Raw genomic sequence first — 22442 nt, 5'->3', positions numbered from 1 at the left:
ATACCGTCTCGCCCCACGTCTCACCCCGCGCCGTCCCATCCCATCCCGTCTCGCCCCGCCACGCGCCGTCCCATCCCATCCCATCTCGCCCCGCGCATGCTCGAGCTGTCTGACAGTGACACGGCAGTGATCTCGTCCGTGATGATTCCGACATCTTTCACCTGAAAGCTGCACTGGTGCGAATCTCACTCTCATCTCTCGTGTCTCACCCACCTGTTATTATCAGTCTGCATGCAGGACGGTATTTTATTACCTCAGCACTTCCTCACCATTTATCCAGCAATGGCACCTTCACCCTCACTGCTTCATTCAAGTCTTGTCTCGACCCACGACAACCCCATTCGTTCATTCCGCCAATTACCATCTGCCAATCACATGAGTCTCCTCCCTCTTGCCAAAAGCCCCGCCCCTCGCTCCGCCATGTTGCTGCCGAAGCCCGTTCCCGGAGCGCGGCCTGCGCCTCCATAGCGTCTCGCAGCTCATCCGCGGCCCTGCCGATCACCCGGCCCGGGCTCCGTTGGCGGCCTCGGCTCGTCGGGCACGCCGGGGCGTCCTCTTTGTGGGGATTGTGGAGGTCTGCTTGGTGCGGGGTTCGTGTCAACAAAACGACGTTTCCTCTCGGCGGTGTGTGAGCTTGGTGTGAAGGTGAACATGGAGGTGAGCAACGGTGTGGTGAGTGAAAGAACGAATAGAGGAATTTAAAATAACGAGTTTAATTTGGAAACACGACAAATGGAGGGGAAAATCCCAACATACTTCAGGTGTTTGTGTGTTTATACATTGTTTGGTTACATCGTGTGTTTGTATAGTAATAGTGTGTGTTTATACATTGTCTGTGTGTTTATACATTGTTTGTGTGTTTATACATTGTTTGGTTACATCGTGTGTTTGTATAGTAATAGTGTGTCTTTATACATTGTTTGTGTGTTTATATGTTGTGTTTTTATAGTGTGTTTGTATAGTGTGTGTTTATACATTGTTTGGTTACATAGTGTGTTTGTATAGTAATAGTGTGTGTTTATACATTGTTTGTGTGTTTATACAGTTTGTGTGTTTATACAGTTTGTGTGTTTATACATTGTTTGTGTGTTTATACAGTTTGTGTGTTTATACAGTTTGTGTGTTTATACAGTTTGTGTGTTTATACATTGTTTGTGTGTTTATACAGTGTTTGTGTGTTTATACAGTGTTTGTATAGTAATAGTGTGTGTTTATACATTGTTTGTGTGTTTATACAGTGTTTGTGTGTTTATACATTGTTTGGTTACATCGTGTGTTTGTATAGTAATAGTGTGTCTTTATACATTGTTTGTGTGTTTATATGTTGTGTTTATATAGTGTGTTTGTATAGTGTGTGTTTATACAGTGTTTGTGTGTTTATACAGTGTTTGTGTGTTTATATAGTGTATTTATACAGTGTTTGTGTGTTTATACATTGTTTGTGTGTTTAGATGTTGTGTTTATATAGTGTTTGTATAGTGTGTGTTTATACAGTGTTTGTGTGTTTATACAGTGTTTGTGTGTTTAGATGTTGTGTTTATATAGTGTGTTTGTATAGTGGGTGTTTATACAGTGTTTGTGTGTTTATACAGTGTTTGTGTGTTTAGATGTTGTGTTTATATAGTGTTTGTATAGTGTGTGTTTATACAGTGTTTGTGTGTTTATACAGTGTTTGTGTGTTTAGATGTTGTGTTTATATAGTGTGTTTGTATAGTGTGTGTTTATACAGTGTTTGTGTGTTTATACAGTGTTTATGTTTATACAGTGTTTGTGTGTTTATACAGTGTTTGTGTGTTTATATAATGTATTTATATAGTGTGTTTATACAGTGTTTGTGTGTTTATATAGTGTATTTATATAGTGTGTTTATACAGTGTTTGTGTGTTTATATAGTGTATTTATATAGTGTGTTTATACAGTGTGTGTGTGTTTATACAGTGTTTGTGTGTTTATATGTTGTGTTTATATAGTGTGTTTGTATAGTGTGTGTTTATACAGTATTTGTGTGTTTATACAATATACAGTGTTTGTGTTTATACAGTGTTTGTGTGTTTATACAGTGTTTGTGTGTTTATATCGTTATAGTGTGTATAGTGTGTGTTTATGCAGTGTTTGTGTGTGTTTATGCAGTGTTTGTGTGTGTTTATACAGTGTTTGTGTGTTTATACAGTGTTTGTGTGTTTATATAGTGTGTTTATATAGTGAAAGTGTGTTTGTATAGTGTGTGTTTATGCAGTGTTTGTGTGTTTATATCGTGTGTTTATATAGTGTGTTTGTGTTTATATAGTGTGTGTTTGTGTTTATATAGTGTGTGTTTGTGTTTATATAGTGTGTGTTTATATAGTCTGGTTGTGTTTATATAATGTGTGTTTGTGTTTATATAGTGTGTGTTTATATAGTGTGTGTTTATGCAGTGTGTGTGTGTTTATATAGTCTGGTTGTGTTTATATAATGTGTGTCTGTGTTTATATCGTGTGTGTTTATATAGTCTGGTTGTGTTTATATAATGTGTGTTTGTGTTTATATAGTGTGTGTGTTTATATAGTGTGTGTGTTTATGTAGTGTGTGTTTGTGTTTATATAGTGTGTGTGTGTTTATGTAGTGTGTGTGTGTGTTTATATCGTGTATTTTTTTTTTTTTTTCATACAGAGTCGAGGCTCGTGAAAGCTAACATTTATCAAACAAACAAATCAAACAAACAAGCAAACAAAGTATATAAAAAGGGGAGCGGTCGACAAGATGGGGAGAGAAGGGGAGGAAGCACACAAACACAACATTTGAGAGCAGGGACATCGGGAGATGTTTTTGGAGGGAGAGGGCCTGGGGGGAGGCAGGATAGGTATAAAACGCAACGACTTCCAGGAAAGAAGTCAAAAGTCACCTCAAAAAAGTGTATGTGGGGTGAAATTAGCGGGGGTAGAAAAGTTCAAGGTTTTGGATGGGGGAAGATAAGAGATGGTGGTGAACAGCTGTTTTAAAGACCTGGAGGGAGGAGTGGGATTGAAGAGAGTGACGGAGTTTGTTCCAGAGGCGGGAGAAAAGAGGAATGAAGGAGTGAAGGTGAGCAGAGAGTCTTGATTTTGGCAGTTTAACCATAAGAGGGTTGCAGGCAGATCTTGTGCGACCTGTAGGGATATTTGGGGGACAGAGCCCAGAGAAAGCTGGGGGAGCAAGGCCGGAGAGGAGTCGGTAGAAGACTGACAGTGTTTGTGTGTTTATACAGTGTTTGTGTGTTTATACAGTGTTTGTGTGTTTATACAGTGTTTGTGTGTTTATACAGTGTTTGTGTGTTTATACAGTGTTTGTGTGTTTATACAGTGTTTGTGTGTTTACACAGTGTGTGTTTGTGTTTATATAGTGTGTGTTTGTGTTTATATAGTGTGTGTTTATATAGTGTATTTGTGTTTATATAATGTGTGTTTGAGTTGGATCTTGGAGACGGCGTGAAGCTGGAAGGTGTGAAAACATTTTGCTACCTCGGAGACATGCTGAATGGAGAAGGTGGATCAGACTCGGCAACGGTTGCTCGAGTGAGATGTGCATGGAAGAAGTTTCGGGAACTGAGTGGCGTGCTGACGAGGAGGGGAGTGTCGTTGAAGCTGAAGGGAAAGGTGTATGCTGCATGTGTGAGAAGTGTTATGATTTATGGGAGCGAGACATGGGTAATGAACGTAGAGCAGCAACGAAGGCTGGAAAGGGTGGAAATGCGAATGGTTCGATGGCTGTGTGGAGTATCGTTGAGAGAGAGGAAGACAAATGATGAATTGCGAAAGATGATGAGAATAGAGCTTGTGATTGATGCTGTGAAGAGGAACAGGTTGAGATGGTTTGGTCATGTGTTGAGGAAGGATGAAAGTGACTGGTTGAGAAGAGTGATGGAAATGAATATAGAAGGAAGTAGAGGATGGGGAAGACCGAGAAAGACTTGGCTAAAGATGGTGGAAGAAGAAAGGCGGGCAAGGGGGTTTACAAGGGGAGATGCAGAAAATAGGGCAAAATGGAGAAGATTGTCATGGGGACCGCAAGGCTAACCCCCGCTCTTGCAGGGAAAATGGCCTTAAAATGCATGTTGTTGTTGTTGTTGTTTATATAGTGTGTGTTTGTGTTTATTTAGTGTGTGTGTGTATGTGTTTATATATAGTGTGTGTGTGTGTTTATATAGTGTTTGTGTTTATATAGTGTGTGTATGTGTTTATATAGTGTGTGTATGTGTTTATATAGTGTGTGTGTGTGTGTTTATACAGTGTTTGTGTTTATATAGTGTGTGTATGTGTTTATATAGTGTGTGTATGTGTTTATATAGTGTGTGTGTGTGTTTATATAGTGTTTGTGTTTGTATAGTGTGTGTTTATATAGTGTGTGTTTGTTTATATAGTGTGTGTGTTTGTTTATATAGTGTGTGTTTGTGTTTATATAGTGTGTGTGTGTATGTGTTTACATAGTGTGTGTGTGTATGTGTTTATATTGTGTGTGTGTGTTTATATAGTGTGTTTGTGTTTATATAGTGTGTGTTTGTGTTGATGTCGTGAGTTTGTGTTTATATAGTGTGTGTTTGTGTTTATATAGTTTGTGTGTTTATATAGTGTGTGTGTTTATATAGTGTGTGTGTTTATATAGTGTGTGTGTTTATATAGTGTGTGTATTTATATAGTGTGTGTGTTTATATAGTGTGTGTGTGTTTATATAGTGTGTGTGTGTGTTTATATAGTGTGTGTGTGTTTACATAGTGTGTGTGTGTGTTTACATAGTGTGTGTGTGTTTACATAGTGTGTGTGTGTTTATATAGTGTGTGTTTGTGTCGATATCGTGAGTTTGTGTTTATATAGTGTGTGTTTGTGTCGATATCGTGAGTTTGTGTTTATATAGTGTGTGTTTGTGTTTATATAGTGTGTGTGTTTATATAGTGTGTGTGTTTATATAGTGTGTGTGTTTATATAGTGTGTGTGTTTATATAGTGTGTGTGTTTATCTAGTGTGTGTGTGTTTATATTGTGTGTGTGTGTTTATATAGTGTGTGTGTTTATATAGTGGGTGTGTGTGTTTATATAGTGTGTTTATATAGTGTGTGTTTATATAGTGTGTGTGTTCATATAGTGTGTTTGTATAGTGTGTGTGTGTTTATATAGTGTGTGTTTGTGTCGATGTAGTGTGTGTGTGTTTGTGTTTATATAGTGTGTGTGTTTGTATAGTGTGTGTGTGTTTATATAGTGTGTGTGTGTGTTCATATAGTGTGTTTGTATAGTGTGTGTGTGTGTGTTTATATAGTGTGTGTTTGTGTTTATATAGTGTGTGTTTGTGTTTATATAGTGTGTGTTTATATAGTGTGTTTGTGTTTCTATAATGTGTGTTTGTGTTTACATAGTGTGTGTGTGTTTATATAGTGTGTGTGTTTATATAGTGTGTGTGTTTATATAGTGTGTGTGTTTATGTAGTGTGTGTTTGTGTTTATATAGTGTTTGTGTTTATATCGTGTGTGTTTGTGTTTATATAGTGTTTGTGTTTATATCGTGTGTGTGTGTTTATATAGTGTGTGTGTTTATGTAGTGTGTGTTTGTGTTTATATAGTGTTTGTGTTTATATCGTGTGTGTTTGTGTTTATATAGTGTTTGTGTTTATATCGTGTGTGTGTGTTTATATAGTGTGTGTGTGTTTATATAGTGTGCATGTGTTTATATATAGTGTGTGTGTTTATATAGTGTGTGTTTGTGTTCATATAGTGTGTGTTTGTGTCAATGTCGTGAGTTTGTGTCGATGTCTTGTGTTTGTGTTTATGTAGTGTGTTTGTGTTTATGTAGTGTGTTTGTGTTTATATAGTGTGTTTATATAGTGTGTGTGTGTGTGTTTATATAGTGTGTTTGTGTTTATATGGTGTGTGTGTGTTTATGTAGTGTGTGTGTGTTTATATAGTGTGTGTTTGTGTTTATATAGTGTGTGTTTGTGTCGATGTAGTGAGTTTGTGTTTATATAGTGTGTGTTTGTGTTGATGTAGTGTGTGTGTATTTGTGTTTATATAGTGTGTGTGTTTATATAGTGTGTGTGTGTGTTTGTGTGTGTGTGTGTGTGTGTGTTTGTATAGTGTTTGTGTTTATATAGTGTGTGTTTGTGTTTATATAATGTGTGTTTGTGTTTATATAGTGTGTGTGTGTGTATCTGTTTATATAGTGTGTGTGTGTGTATCTGTTTATATAGTGTGTGTGTGTTTATATTGTGTGTGTGTGTTTATATAGTGTGTGTTTGTGTTTATATAATGTGTGTTTGTGTTTATATAGTGTGTGTGTGTGTATCTGTTTATATAGTGTGTGTGTGTGTATCTGTTTATATAGTGTGTGTGTGTTTATATTGTGTGTGTGTGTTTATATAGTGTGTGTGTTTATATAGTGTGCGTGTGTTTATATAGTGTGTGTGTGTTTATATAGTGTGTGTGTGTGTGTTGATATAGTGTGTGTTTGTGTTTATATAGTGTGTGTTTGTGTCGATATAGTGAGTTTGTGTTTATATAGTGTGTTTTTGTGTCGATGTAGTGTGTATGTGTTTATATAGTGTGTGTGTGTGTTTATATAGTGTGTGATTGTGTTTATATAGTGTGTGTGTGTGTGTTTCTATAGTGTGTGTGTGTGTGTGTGTGTGTGTTTGTGTGTGTTTATATATTTTGTGTGTGTTTATATATTGTGTGTGTGTTTATATATAGTGTGTGTTTGTGTTTATATAGTGTGTGTGTGTGTGTGTGTTTATATATTGTGTGTGTGTTTATATATAGTGTGTGTTTTTGTTTATATAGTATGTGTGTTTATATAGTGTGTGTGTGTGTGTGTGTGTGTGTGTTTTTGTGTGTGTTTAAATAGTGTTTGTGTGCTTATATAGTGTGTGTGTGTGTGTGTGTGTGTGTGTTTATATATAGTGTGTGTTTATATATAGTGTGTTTATATATAGTGTGTGTGTGTGTGTGTGTGTTTATATATATAGTGTGTGTTTGTGTTTTTATAGTGTGTGTTTGTGTTTAAATAGTGTTTGTGTGCTTATATAGTGTGTGTGTGTTTATATAGTGTGTGTTTGTCGATATAGTGTGTGTTTGTGTTTATATTGTGTGTGTGTTTGTAGATGTAGTGTGTTTGTGTTTATATAGTGTGTTTGTGTTTACATTGTGTGTGTGTGTGTGTGTGTGTGTGTGTGTGTGTGTGTGTGTGTGTGTGTGTGTGTGTGTGTGTGTGTGTGTGTGTGTGTGTGTGTGTGTGTGTTAAATAGATGTGTGTGATGATTGTCATTTCTTTTGGTGAGGCTTCTCCCGCTGATTTGTCATTATCTTTTGGTGGAAAATCCACTATACTGTTTCTCATATATTTAAATGTTTCTTCTCTATTGATGTGATTTTGATGGTTGTCAAACTACATTTATATGATATTTTATGTTTGTTCAACGACATTTCAAAGCATGAAAATGATGAAATTATACAAAATGAAAGGTAAAGCAGGGCAGCTCCCAGCTGAACTAGCCTCCCTGGGGACTAACCCTTCTCAGAGGATTTGTGTTCCTCGACAAGGTGATGCTGTAGTTAACTCGGATATCCAGGCTGCACGAGGTGACCATTCTGGGTTAGTCAATGGGGAACACTTGTCCGAAGTCAAAGTGCGTAAATGTGGGATTTGCAATTGCAAAACTTGTCTTATATTTACCACAAACAATAGAATTAATTGTACAGTAATGGCTAGATGTTACAAGTTAAAAGAAACTAAAGAATTAATTACATGTAAAACCTCAAATATAGTTTACCTATTGACCTGTAGCAAATGTGCGATGCAATATGTTGGTGAAACAATGCAGAGATGTAATGTGAGAATGAATGCACACAGGAGCGGCATGAAAAACCCGGATCGAACTACTGGTTGTCCACTACTTACCCATCATTTTACTTCTGGATATTGTGAAAATGCGAGCTTCAGTGTTCAGGTTATCGAAAAGATAAGCGGAAATGGCCGAAAAAAGAATGGGATGGAAGATAAAACAATCACACAATTGCGTAAGCGTAGAGAACTTTTCTGGATTAAAGAATTAAGAACTGCTTACCCTTATGGATTAAATGAAAGAATTAATGACACATATACACAGCAAAATGGACAAAACATCATCGCCTCTGTTTATAACACCTTACCACGAGACTCTCAGAGACACAGAGTACATAACTATGGACGTAAATGTCCAATTATAGACACACCACCACAAATTGTAAATGAATGGTTAGATCTTAACAAATCCAATATCTGCACATTACTTAACAGCAGCAGAATTAAGATCAATAGCTTTAAAAAAAAAAACTGAAAGAAGTTTGGCAAATGGTGAACAGATTAATGGAAGAGGACGATCAAGAGGAACTCCCAATCCAACACATGGGAGCAATTCTGGACATGATTGATCATAAAATGTACAAAGAGAAACCTAAAAAAGTGAATCGTAGAAAAGACAATGATATTGTTACAGATACGACTTTGATGGTATGGTGGGCCGAGCGGGATGGCCGCCGTATCCGTACAAGTTACCCGATTGTGCCCGAACGTTGACGAGTCGCGCGATGCTGGCTCAATAAGGAAAAGAAGACACCCGGCTGGATTACAATAACACAATACGACACCAATGTTTCAGTTCTCAATTATATTCGTACGGAAAGGTCAGATTACAGGGGCTAGAGTTATAATCACAGAAAGACAGGCACTTAGACACACTCTTATATTAACCCCGGACAGACGACGGACAAACGGGACAAGGCTGACTCACACGGGGGTTGATGAAAAGGACAGCGGGTATCGATGGCTCAAGGTGCACTCTTGGCTCAAAGCAGGGTCCAGTACGGTCCGGTCCAAAGATGCGGGGAGGTATCGTCGCGCTGGGGGTGGCGGTGGCTTCCTCTGCTCTCCGTAGTTCAGGCGCATCTGACGTCACATCCGGCGCGGGGCCGCGTATATCCGGCGGGGAGTGACACGCCCTCGGCTCGTTAGCTCCGCCTCGTGGAATCGGCACGTTGCTTCTCATTGGGTGCGTGCGGGGGGGGTTACTGGCTCCGCCCCTGACGAGGAGCTGACAGCCAGCCCCTTCGGGGTAACCCCGTGGAGCGCATGGTCTGGAGCTAATCGAGCCGGTGTGAGGACGCATCCTCCCCCGCTCCGCCGCCATCTCCTCTGTTGTTGTTGTAATTGTTGTTGTAGTTGTTGTTATTGTTGTTGTTTGGGGAAGAAGATGGGAGGAGGTATGGGAAAGGTCCTAAACTCACTACTGATGCCATATAATCACATTCTGGTGCAACGAAGAGTCATAATTAATGGAGACGAGGCCTTAACTGACATAGAATAAGAATAACTAGGAAGATGTCCGAAAGTTGTCTACGTGTGGTGCGGTGGACCTGGGCACGACATTTAATGGGGGAATAAGGGGAAGGTCGGCTCTACTGATTGTTATTTACATGCAATGGGACTAGGGAATGGGGGATCGGGGAAAGTTGGGGAGTATTGGAGAAAATAGGGGAATATTTACAAGCGGATATGGAGGCCAAATTCCATATTCGCAACATTGCACCCTTCTCTACCCTCGGGGCGTCCCGACCCGATAAATTTTTACCTACTTTAGTGTGGCACGCAATGTAGTTCCCTCTACTATTAACTCTACCCTGAGTGCGACAGTTTTACAGATATTCACAAATGAGTAAATATGTCCCCCTGCGACGTTGCACCCTTCTCCTCACAGAAACACACCCACAGGATAACCGAATCCGGAAAGAATCCTCAAACTAAACATACAGCCGGTAGGGAGCATTATTTACAAGACTACGCTGCTATTTACACTACGATCCAGGACCTGTCTTTGGAGGAACACATGCAGATGTTATGCATAGAGAGAGCGCGCGCTTGCCAACATCGATACACCAACCCACGAGTGCTCTGTGGCCGACGGCCTTTAATAACGTGCAGAGCACCCTTTCCCAGCATCAAAAGCACCACCCCACCACACAGTCAGCACCATCCGGTGCAGTCACCATTGTTCGTTGGTATAAAAATAAATTCGACAACCCCTAACCCTGCAGGTGTCTCTTGCTCTTCTTGTGGTGCACTTGGTGTTAACTATAAGTGGTTCACCTGTATGGCATAGGTGCCACGTTGACCCATAGGTCCATCCCCGGGTGGTGCTTGGCCGCAAACGAACTGCGGTCCATTGTGGGTGGCCACAAACATTGCGGTCCATATGGTGTATCGATCCAGGCAGCCAACAGCGAAAGTGCAGGCCCACAACTGCGTAGCCAGCACCTCTCTCTCCTCTCTCTCTACCCCAAAGCCAGATCCTCGGAGGTGGGAGACAAAAGAAGAAACAAGTGAGTAAGGTGGTAAGGGCGCAAAAGTGCACGCAATGTAAGGTGATGCACACTGGGGGCACATGGGAACCAGGTGAGACAGGTACGTTCCTATCGTACGCCCCCCCCCCCACCAGGTAACCTACATGGCCCCTCCCTTACCCCTTACTGTATCCACAAAACACAACACTACCCATAAACATCTACTTTACAAATCAACAAACATCCCTACTGTCTTCCCCGTTCCTCCCATAAACCAAATTCGTCTTCTCTCCCTCCTAACCAATCAAATTTGCCATTTTCAACTCTCATCAAAATTTGCCATTTTCAACTCAACATCAAAATTTGCCATTACCAATTCATCATCAGTCCCTCCTAGGGAGGGAGAGATGGAATCACCCCAATGTCTCATCCACGTCGTGATGCGTCTCACAAATCCTCACAGCAATCTCATTTCCTGCAACAAAACAAAGAAAACACAGGTGTGGAGTCATCATCATCACCACAGGTAAGTGGCTGCGTATGGTGCGACAGGTTCATCAATCCTAACTATTTCCTAAATGACTTTAACAACTTTACACTACCCGGGGGCTTTCTCCGGCCAAACCATTGGCCCTCTTACACTATGGGTTCTAAAAACCAATTCCCATTGGCCAAACTGTGGTGCTCTTCAATTTGGGGTCTCACTCCCCCGATTCATCTCCCGGTGCCCTCGTACAATTTCTGGGCTGCGACGTGTACCTCTCCCAGTGGGTCTACCCACCTGCACACCTCCACCACTGCAGTTGCCTCCGAGCTTACCTGCTCCTTACCCTAACCTAACTACCAGGGGAAGGCCCTCTGGCTCTCTCCCCACTCCGTGCCCTCTCTGGCACTGGGCTGCCCGATCCACACCCGGGATCCTCAGGCACCCACTCACAACTACCGGCTCCCAGAGCCCACCTGCGGCCTCACCTGGCCGACATCCTCACAGTGGTGGAGTGCCCAACCAACTACACACACTAACAGGCTACACGCCCAGCCATTTCCACAACACTAATGCACCCATTCACAACACCATTCTGCAACCGCACCACAAATGCCAATATCCAACCACAATTTACCTGCACCCTCTACCTAACACTTACACTACCCGCCCCGGGTATCCGTGATGGGGGTCCACTCTTCCCCCATCCACACCTTCGCACCATGCACACCACTCCGTACCACTTACTCCAACTCTCTCCACACACCTGTACCTGCACACCTGTGCTCTCACACCTGGTGCCACCTGCACCCTTCTCTCCCCAAGCGCATTCGCGCTGATCCACAACACTCACTACTCATACACTGCTCCACACACCTGTCCAGTTGCACACCTGCGCAATCACACCTGTTCAATTCTCACAAACACGGCATCATCTCAGCTAACTACTCCCTTCTGAAACTTGCGCTTCCCAGTCGTCCCTTTAAACTATTGCGCTCCCTCGTCATTATAATCCACACTAATCTACCTGCGTCCCCACTACAGGTATCAGTCACTAACTAACCTTAACGTTACCTAAGGTCATCTTCGCTAGATCCCTACACACCATATCCTAACCCACCCGGGCTAGTTTTCACTGCCATACACCCCATAAGCTATTGCTCCTTTGCCCCACCATCATGGGAAGGATGGTGGATTTGCCATCCCACCACATCGGGGGTCTCTCACTACCAATTTTGCACATCAAATTTCAACAAATTAAAAATTTGCCAATCACTGCCCATCATCTGCCAATCACTACTGCCAATCCTTTGCCAATCATCAAATTTTGTTTTTCTCTAATTTTGGGTCCAAAACACTAACCTCATCACCCAGTCGACTCACTAATACCTCTCGGTGCGCCAATCCCTGTCCAAAGCCCGGCTTCGTAAAGCCAAGCAATGGATGCTGGTTGTTTTGTGCCAGCGGCTGAATGCGTCCGGCACTCGGTGCAGGGAAGGAGGTTTACCCGGGCCGAGATCCCACGCACCATCTCGGCGTGGAGCCATCCAATGTCCCGATCTCGACCTGCCGGCGCGTCTCAACAAAACGTGGTCGCCATGACGACCCTTTCTATCGGGCTGCCTGCTCCGCTTATTGGAGCACGGACGCGGCCGTTCAAAGCGAGGCCCAGCGTGGGTCGCGCACGGCGGTCCTTTCGAACCCGCCGTGGCTCGGATCCCCGCTGGTTCTCGCGGCACGCGAAACCCGGCACGCACCAAGGGCCCGCTTCGGCTAAAAGTCGACCTAACCTTTAACCTGTGTAACGTCGATGCTTCACCTGGACGCTTACACCCCGCAGCCCGTTCCTTGCTCACACATCCAGCCGTTTCCATGCTCCTCGTACCGTTCCTTACACACCCAGGCACACCCATTCCACTCACAGCCTTGGTCACACACCTGACCACCGAACACTTTGGCACACATTCGTTGGTAGCACACCTCACCAAAACACCTCTTCGCGCCCCCTCCTCGGTCACCTCCTCTGTGACAATCACAGGTGTGCTCTCATTCGCACACCCAACCACGTGTCTCACCACCAACTCCAGCGTGCATTCCCACTCACGCTCTACCATTCCAGGTGTGCATCCTTCCATCCCAGGTGTACATCCTCGCTCACCTGTCACAACTAACTCACGCTCCATGTCACTCTCACTACTTTCACCTCCACTCGTGACAACGCACTCACCCTTACTCTTGACAGCACACTCTTTCCTCATGCACCTGTCCTTCACACACCTTTCTCGCGCACACTCTCCCGTTACACCCTCTGTAACACTCACCACAGGTGGACACTCTTCCTTACTTCTGACAGCGCACTCTTTCCTCATGCACCTGTCCGTCACACACCTTCCTCGCGCACACTCTCCGGTCACACCCTCTGTAACACTCACCACACCACGCTTCCATGTGCTCCCTCGCACACGCGCTACGACCGACTCACTCCCGCCAGCACACTCACTCCTTGGCACGCACTTTTTCCTCACACACCCCAGAGTCGGACTTTCTTGCACACCTCCATTTTCGCACACCAGACCTGTCGCACACTTCATCCACGGCCTCTCACGAACACCCGGGTCCATCTCGACCCCCAAGCTTCTTAAATCCCCTGGCGCATCATACGCACGACCATATTGGTCACCACTTACACCGGGTCCTCTTCCTCTTCGCTTCTCCTCCATCACCTGCGAATCCCTCATCCGGTTAATGAGCACATCATCACGATCCAAACACAGACTTTGGACCAATTCTTTTATCTCCTCTTTTATCTCTTTCTTATCCCCTCTCCGTCGCTTCTTAATTTCGCTCATCCCTTCTTCCACTTCTTCTAATTTGTGCTTCACCTCTTTTATTCCCCGGTACGTCTCCTCAAGCTCATCCTCTAAGGCTACCTTGACCGTTTCCAGGTGCGTCCTCACCTGCCGGTCCTTCGTCTCCATTACCTCTATCACCTCGTCCAACCTCGTTGTCAGTCCCTCACGTACCATCTGACATTCCCTCTTTGTCGCTATCAAGTCGTTTTTAATTTCTTTTTGTGTCGCCTTTAAACCTCCTAATACCGCAGTGTTCCTTTGAACCTGCTCCACTAACTCCGTCTGTCCCACCGTCAGCTGCTCCACCTCCTGCGTCAGGTCCTCTATGCCCCCTTGTAACTTTACAGTCCCCTTTCTCACCTCCTTCTCCATGTGCTCCTTACAGTGCCTCACCTCCTCGCGCACTCCTCCGACCTCCTCACTCACTCCTCTTCTGATCTCTTCTCCCATCACTTGCATCTCCTGCCCAGATGCCACCCTCATCTGCTCCATTTCCTCCCTGTGAGCATCCAGTTTGGTTTCTACCCCCATTCTGACCCCCTCTATCTGCTGCTCCATTTGTTTAACTTCCCTTTCCGCTTGGTCCCTCATGTCCCTCAATTTGCCTTCCATACTGTTTTCTAACCCCTCTAACCCATTTTTCACTCCCTCTATTTGATTCTCTTGAGCGGCCATTCTGTTTTCTACCCCCGTTAACCCATGTTTCACTCCCTCTATCTGATTCTCTTGAGCGGCCATTCTGTTTTCTACCCCCGTTAACCCATGTTTCACTCCCTCTATCTGATTCTCTTGAGCGGCCATTCTGTTTTCTACCCCCGTTAACCCATGTCTCACCTCTTTTATCCCGTTGTCTAACCCCTCAAAATTATTGTCTAACTTCCCAAATTTCTTGTCTAACTCCTCAAAATTATTGTCTAACTTCCCAAATTTCTTGTCTAACTCCTCAAAATTATTGTCTAACTTCCCAAATTTCTTGTCTAACCCCCCGATTTGATTCCCTAGTCGCTCCCCCATTCTGTTTTCCATTTTCTCCATTTCCCTGGCTCTTTTTTCGTTGTCGCTCTTCGACTCTGCCATGTATTCGCTAAACCGTGCCATGAACTGCTGCATGTCAAACGGCTGCATGTTAAAGCCCGCTGATACAGCCGGCTCGGCTACCGCGCGCTCGTGCGAGGCGCCTTTTTGCGCGCCCGCTACTTCGTGCGTGACGGCGCTATTTTGCGAACCTGCCGCCCTCACTGCTTCGCTCTCCTCTTGTCCCTCAATTTGGTCCTGGACCGACCCTGCTTCACTCTCCCCTACCGGACCCCAGCCGTCTTGATCCGCCATAGCGCGACTTTCAAAATTCGAGTTTCGTAAAACAAATTCGAAATTTCGCCGTTATACTTCCGTCGAGCGCAGTACCCGCGCTCCGGATCGATTTTGTCGAGCGCCGTACGCGCTCCGGATCGATTTTGTCGAGCGCAGTACGCGCTCCGGATCGATTTTGTCGAGCGCAGTACGCGCTCCGGATCGATTTTCCCTCCCAAAATTTGGGCCTAACTAATTTAGTCCCGGGTCCGAATCTCACTCCTCGACACCAATTGTTACAGATACGACTTTGATGGTATGGTGGGCCGAGCGGGATGGCCGCCGTATCCGTACAAGTTACCCGATTGTGCCCGAACGTTGACGAGTCGCGCGATGCTGGCTCAATAAGGAAAAGAAGACACCCGGCTGGATTACAATAACACAATACGACACCAATGTTTCAGTTCTCAATTATATTCGTACGGAAAGGTCAGATTACAGGGGCTAGAGTTATAATCACAGAAAGACAGGCACTTAGACACACTCTTATATTAACCCCGGACAGACGACGGACAAACGGGACAAGGCTGACTCACACGGGGGTTGATGAAAAGGACAGCGGGTATCGATGGCTCAAGGTGCACTCTTGGCTCAAAGCAGGGTCCAGTACGGTCCGGTCCAAAGATGCGGGGAGGTATCGTCGCGCTGGGGGTGGCGGTGGCTTCCTCTGCTCTCCGTAGTTCAGGCGCATCTGACGTCACATCCGGCGCGGGGCCGCGTATATCCGGCGGGGAGTGACACGCCCTCGGCTCGTTAGCTCCGCCTCGTGGAATCGGCACGTTGCTTCTCATTGGGTGCGTGCGGGGGGGGTTACTGGCTCCGCCCCTGACGAGGAGCTGACAGCCAGCCCCTTCGGGGTAACCCCGTGGAGCGCATGGTCTGGAGCTAATCGAGCCGGTGTGAGGACGCATCCTCCCCCGCTCCGCCGCCATCTCCTCTGTTGTTGTTGTAATTGTTGTTGTAGTTGTTGTTATTGTTGTTGTTTGGGGAAGAAGATGGGAGGAGGTATGGGAAAGGTCCTAAACTCACTACTGATGCCATATAATCACATTCTGGTGCAACGAAGAGTCATAATTAATGGAGACGAGGCCTTAACTGACATAGAATAAGAATAACTAGGAAGATGTCCGAAAGTTGTCTACGTGTGGTGCGGTGGACCTGGGCACGACATTTAATGGGGGAATAAGGGGAAGGTCGGCTCTACTGATTGTTATTTACATGCAATGGGACTAGGGAATGGGGGATCGGGGAAAGTTGGGGAGTATTGGAGAAAATAGGGGAATATTTACAAGCGGATATGGAGGCCAAATTCCATATTCGCAACAATATCATCAAAATTATGTTTGATAACAAAGGGGTGGAAATGATAAATATCGAGAAAATACTTCAACATAAGGAAGTGTGGCGTAAACTTCCAGAAACAATACAACAGAGAGAGCGACCAAGAGTTGTGTACACTTTGGGAAATTCAATTCGGGGAAAGATCTTCAACTACAAGGACACTGTACAATCTATAGATGTGGAGGAATGGTTAAATAACACACATCATTGTAATTGTGAACATTCCGCATTCAAAGATCCACATCATAAACACGTCATCACAGGTGATCTCAGAATAGTGAAAGATAAAAGATTACGTGCATTACTTACAAAAGGACCAAATTATAGAGAAAATAAAAGAATAAACTGGAATAAAGCAATGGAACTTACAATGATGGGACTGGGCGAATGGATGAAAGAACAAATTGGTAAACATAAAGTACCAAACACACAAATGGCTTTATGGTTGGAGGAGGTAGAGAAACATGTGAAAAGGAGAGTTGTTGATTTGAAAAGAAAAGTTCGAATCAATAATCCGAAGGCAATTTTAAACAATCCAGAGACACGTGATTGCTTAAGGCAGCTTCAAACACAATATGTTATTGTTCTTATTGATAAAACAAATAATAATATTGCATTTGTATGTAAAACATTCTACATTCAAACACTTTTGGAAGAATTGGGCTTAGACACGGGAATTTCAAAGACCTACAAAATAAGTAACGATAACAAAACAGACTTGATACAACACCATACAAATCACTCAACGGTGAGAAGACTGCTCGTTCCGGATAAACACCATAAATTACCATTCATTTACTGGATCCCAAAAATGCACAAACACCCTTGTAAGATGAGGTTCATCATCGCAAGTAGAGAATGTAGTTTGAAACCTTTGTCGGGCAGTGTAACAGCGGCGGTCATATAACAGCGGTCGTATAACCCTTGTAAGATGAGGTTCATCATCGCAAGTAGAGAATGTAGTTTGAAACCTTTGTCGGGTCGTATAACAGCGGCGATGAAACTAATCTATAAAAGCTTAAAAAACTACCATGAAAAAGTGAAGTTTTATTGTGATATAAAAATAAATTCTGGATTATTGCTAATTCCAAACCGGTAATCGACAGTATCCATAACATTAACAACAAGGGTAAGGCAAAATGTCTTTCAACCTTTGATTTTTCCACATTGTACACAAACATTCCACATGACAAGCGCCTAACCGCATTGGACAGAGCAATAGATAAAGCATTTGCAGGATAGATAAAGCAATAGATAATTGCAATAGATAAAGCATAATAGAGTATACATTAATGTATATCAAAACAGAGCACACTGGTCTGTAAAGGATAATCAATATTCATGCAGTTTTTCAAAAAGTAAACTCAAAGAAAGTATTCGATTTCTGCTAAACAACAGTTTCTTTACATTTGGCAACAAGATACTCCAGCAGACAGTGGGCATACCCATGGGTTCAGATCCCAAGATACTCCAGCAGACAGTGGGCATACCCATGGGTTCAGATCCCAAGATACTCCAGCAGACAGTGGGCATACCCATGGGTTCAGATCCCAAGATACTCCAGCAGACAGTGGGCATACCCATGGGTTCAGATCCCAAGATACTCCAGCAGACAGTGGGCATACCCATGGGTTCAGATCCCAAGATACTCCAGCAGACAGTGGGCATACCCATGGGTTCAGATCCGGCCCCTTTCTTTGCAAATTTGTTTCTGCACATGTACGAGTTTGATTGGGTCCAGAACATGTGCAGGAATAAATTAACAACTGCACGAAGATGCGGAAACATCTTCAGGTTCATTGATGATTTGTTGGCAATTAATGATGGATTTATATTTGAGCAGCTTCATGATGACGTATATCCAAAATAACTTGAATTAACAAAGGAAAACCAAACTTCCACTTCAGTTTCCTTTTTAGAATTACAAATTGACATCCATAATAATAAATTTCACACCAAATTATTTGATAAACGAGATGCATTTCCATCCACATTGTCCGAATGCCTTTCTTAGACAGCAACATTCCCAAAAAGCTATTTTATGGTACGGTTGCAGGTGAAATAATTAGGACTGTGAGAGCAACCACACACAGCTCTGAACTGGTCAATAAATTACAACTAGTCAGACGTATGTTAGCGCAGGGGGCTACAGTCGGTCGATTAAAACAAGTTTTCTTTAATATCACAAAAAGGCACCAAGTCGAATTAGTAAAATACAATACGAATATTAAAAAGATTATTCATGAGATCTTTATGTAAATACAGTACAACATAATAATTAAATATACTACAAATCAATGTTGCTAGGAATCAGTGGTTGCTCGGATACGGCAGCATGCAAAAAACCGTTATAGGTGACAGTTTGAACATTCGAAGTGTACAATATAATATTATATTACAGTACAATATAATACAAGTACAGTACAATATAATATTATTCATGAGATCTTTATGTAAATACAGTACCATATAATAATTAAATATACTACAAATTAATGTTGCTAGGAATCAGTGGTTGCTAGGATACGGAAGCATGCAAAAAACCGTTATAGGTGACAGTTTGAACATTCGAAATACAGTTTGATCGAGAGGTAGGTGGTGTGGTCGTGCTAGTTAGTAGATTGATGTATTTAAAGTAAGATGTGCGTGATTTAATGATATCATATTATAGAGTGTGTAAGGAAAGTTATAAATATATGATAACACATTAAATCCTATTGCGAGTAAAGTTGGAATAAGTGATGTTGCATTGATGGGTTGACTGACTGCCTGGATGCAACTGAGGTTGTGGATCTACTGATTTACCATTAATTGATGTGGATTCATGATTGAGGTTGAAGGTTGTGGATCTTGAAGGTTGGGGATCCGCCGTTTGGAGAGGTCCTGGGCTGAAAGGATCGAAACCTCGAGGAAGAACGGTACCCAGCTGATGATCCGTGCAGTCGGGAAACTAGTCAGTTGCTTACGGGTTACGGTTCTTGCTTTGGGTGGAGAAACTATGTTTGAGGTTTACAATTTAAATGAAGTTGAATATGGGATATTGTGAAATTAACATCATTTACAACAATCCTTTAAATTATTTAAGTTTAGGAACAACCGATACTGTACAATTAATTAAGTGTGTGTGTGTGTGTGTGTGTGTGTGTGTGTGTGTGTGTGTGTGTGTGTGTGTGTGTGTGTGTGTGTGTGTGTGTGTGTGTGTGTGTGTGTGTATAAAAGAGAGAGATAGAATTGTGAGGAACAGAAATGAAAAAACGAGATGTGATTACGTGTTTATAGTTGTGTGTGTGTGTGTGTGTGTGTGTGTGTGTGTGTGTGTGTGTGTGTGTGTGTGTGTGTGTGTGTGTGTGTGTGTGTGTGTGTGTGTTTAAATAGTGATTACGTGTTTATATATATTTGTGTGTGTGTGTGTGTGTGTGTGTGTGTGTGTGTGTGTGTGTGTGTGTGTGTGTGTGTGTGTGTGTGTGTGTGTGTGTGAATAAAAGAGAGAGATAGAATTGTGAGGAACAGAAATGAAAAAACGAGATGTGATTACGTGTTTATATAGTGTGTGTGTGTGTGTGTGTGTGTGTGTGTGTGTGTGTGTGTGTGTGTGTGTGTGTGTGTGTGTGTGTGTGTGTGTGTTTTTAAAGTGATTACGTGTTTATATAGTGTGTGTGTTGATATAGTGTGTTTGTGTGTGTGTTTATATATATATATTATATATATATATATATATATATTGTGAGAAACCCCCCCGGTGAAACCACCTTTGTTCTCACCCAAATGAGTGCCCCGCCCACCACTGACGTAACCTCCTTGGAGCCTCACGCGATTGGGAGGCGAGTCGGGACGTGATTGGTGGAGGGTCAGAGAGCGCGGCCGCCATCTCATGAGACGGACGCAGCTCGGAGGTTCGAGGCCTCGAGGCGAGGGAACTTTCGTTACGCCTCACGACAGCGAGTTGTGCTGATCGTTTATAGTTATGGATTGTACGAGTGAGTGATTCCGGAAGAGAACGAGTGATTCCCGGAGATCGTAGATTGGAACTGTGAGTCCTATATTGCCTGCTTCGTGTTGGAGCTCCTGGCCGACCGTTCCTGGCGGCCTTGTGTGGTATTCCATCCTGGTATCCTTCGAGTCCCGGAGCTCGTCGATTGGAGCCGCGAGGATCTTACCTGCGTCTTGTTGGAGCGTCTGTGGCCGACCGTTCCTGCCGGCTTGTGCAGCCTATTCCATTTGTTACCTTTCATGGTTTTTGTGATCGAGCCAATAAAGCATCGTGCCTTACCCCTAGAAGGCCGATTAAAACACAATTGTGTTGATTACGTCTCTTTTGTCCACTCCGTGGATTACTTGAAGCCCGGACATTCACGTCCGTATTCCGTGCTGGGAACATTTACCAGGCGGGATCGCGACAAATGGGTTGCTCGTCCTAGGATCATTCAAGTAAGAGCCATTCGATTGAGACGGGAATTCTGCAGTGGACGACATCTTCTGGCATCTGTTCATCGCCTTCTCACCAGCGGACGCCGTCTGGGAGGAACTTTCTCGCCGTAGGACGCTGTCTGGGGCAGAGAAGTGAATAGCCTCGGATCCCTCCAAACAACCGACAAAGAATAAGCGAATAGCCTCGGATCCCTCCAAACAACCGAAAAAAAAAAAAAAAAAACGTGAGTATTTGTACGTGGTATTTTTCTCATTGGCAATTTGATGTGCGGGTGATATTGCGTAGTTGTGTCGTATTTCCCCAACAGAGCGTTGTGTTTGAGGTTGTGTTTTGTGCCTGGTCGTATGATAACTCGTAGCCAAGCTATGTCGACCAGGGAAGTGAGAGTTCAACCTGATCATGTTGACAGTCACGTGGGTGGCGAGGTGAGCGACGCAAGCAGCCTTGACCCGGGCACTCAACCCGAGATGTTAGGAAGCGATCCCATCATGACTAAATGCATGCGTTCGCCCTTCTGGACCGGGCTGACTCCGGTTCAACAACTTGACATGTATAACAGGGAGAATGACAGGGCAGAGGCAGAGCGTGCGGCAGCAGCAGAGAGAGAGCGTGCAGCAGCAGAGAGAGAGCATGCGGCAGCAGAGGGAGAGCGTGCGGCAGCAGCAGAGAGAGAGCGTGCAGCAGCAGAGGGAGAGCGTGCGGCAGCAGAGAGAGAGCATGCGGCAGCAGAGAGAGAGCGTGCGGCAGCAGCAGAGGGAGAGCGTGCGGCAGCAGCGAGAGAGCATGCAGCAGCAGAAGCTGAACGCGTCAGAGAGCATGAGTTGCGAATGTTGACTGAACGACTGCGGGCAGAGGGGTCTGCTGCAAGAGTCCCGGAAACTGTTCATGTTCGTTTGCCGGACTGGACGGGAGACACGAAGCCAGAAGCGTATCTGGAGATGGCGGAGAAGTTGTTGGCTGCCGGTGGCATTGATGAGAGCTTGTGGGTCGGCCATCTTGTGAGCCATCTATCTGAGAAGGCGAGGGAGGTATATGCGAGGATGGCAACCGAGGACGCAAACAAATACAGGGCATTGAAGGCCGAGATTTTGAATGCCTATGCGGTGTCCGCATGTATTTATAGGAGAAATTTTTTCAGCTGGACTCGTGAGTCCAGTCAAACCTATGAGGAACATTCGCGGGCCTTGTTGGAACAGCTGCAGAGATGGTTCAAGGGGAGCAAGGTTGAGTTACCTCAAGCGGTTGCGGAACTCCTGGTGCGTTACCGTATCGATCAACAGCTTCCGCCTGACTTAGCATTGTTTCTTGTCGACAAAGACACTGTTTCCTTGGCAGACTGCGTCAACCTTATTGATAAACATGTTTTGGCGTGCAAAATGCTGCAAGTCACGCAGTCGCTTCGTAAGACGGAGGAGTCTGCGATCAAGACCGCCCCCCGTCTGCCCGGCGGCTGGATCGAGGGGAAGGGTTCTCCGATGACCTCCACTGGGGGCGCTCGCGAGCCGCAGACCAGGGCAGGGCCCTGGTGCGATTTCTGCAAACGCGTGGGGCACGGTGAAAACCGCTGTTTCTCTAATCCCGCCAGTCCGGCCTACCGAGGCAACCCTCCTGTTAAGTCGGAGGGAGATCAGTGGAACTCATCCGCCGGGCCCTCGCACACGACGGTGGCATCGGT

General features: G+C 44.1%; 1 protein-coding gene across 4 annotated transcripts in view; it reads left to right on the top strand.

Annotated features, from left to right (window-relative positions):
• The first annotated feature begins 112 nt into the window (after positions 1-112).
• ZRANB1 (zinc finger RANBP2-type containing 1) overlaps positions 113-22442 on the top strand; it is a 102291-nt gene continuing 79961 nt past the window's right edge. For 2 of the 4 annotated variants that reach the window (XR_010983791.2, XR_010983792.2), the window contains exon 1: positions 113-657. The gene's annotated coding sequence lies outside the window, so the exon portion shown is untranslated. Of the gene's footprint in view, positions 673-22442 lie in introns of all 4 variants that reach the window. The other 2 variants (XM_068111358.2, XM_068111359.2) reach the window with 2 other exon arrangements.

The sequence above is a fragment of the Myxine glutinosa genome, chromosome 3, assembly GCF_964187855.1.
Source record: "Myxine glutinosa chromosome 3, kmMyxGlut1.1, whole genome shotgun sequence".
NCBI lineage: Eukaryota > Metazoa > Chordata > Myxini > Myxiniformes > Myxinidae > Myxine > Myxine glutinosa.
Note: the sequence above shows the minus strand (reverse complement) of the source record. Positions and strands in the feature narration are given on the sequence as shown.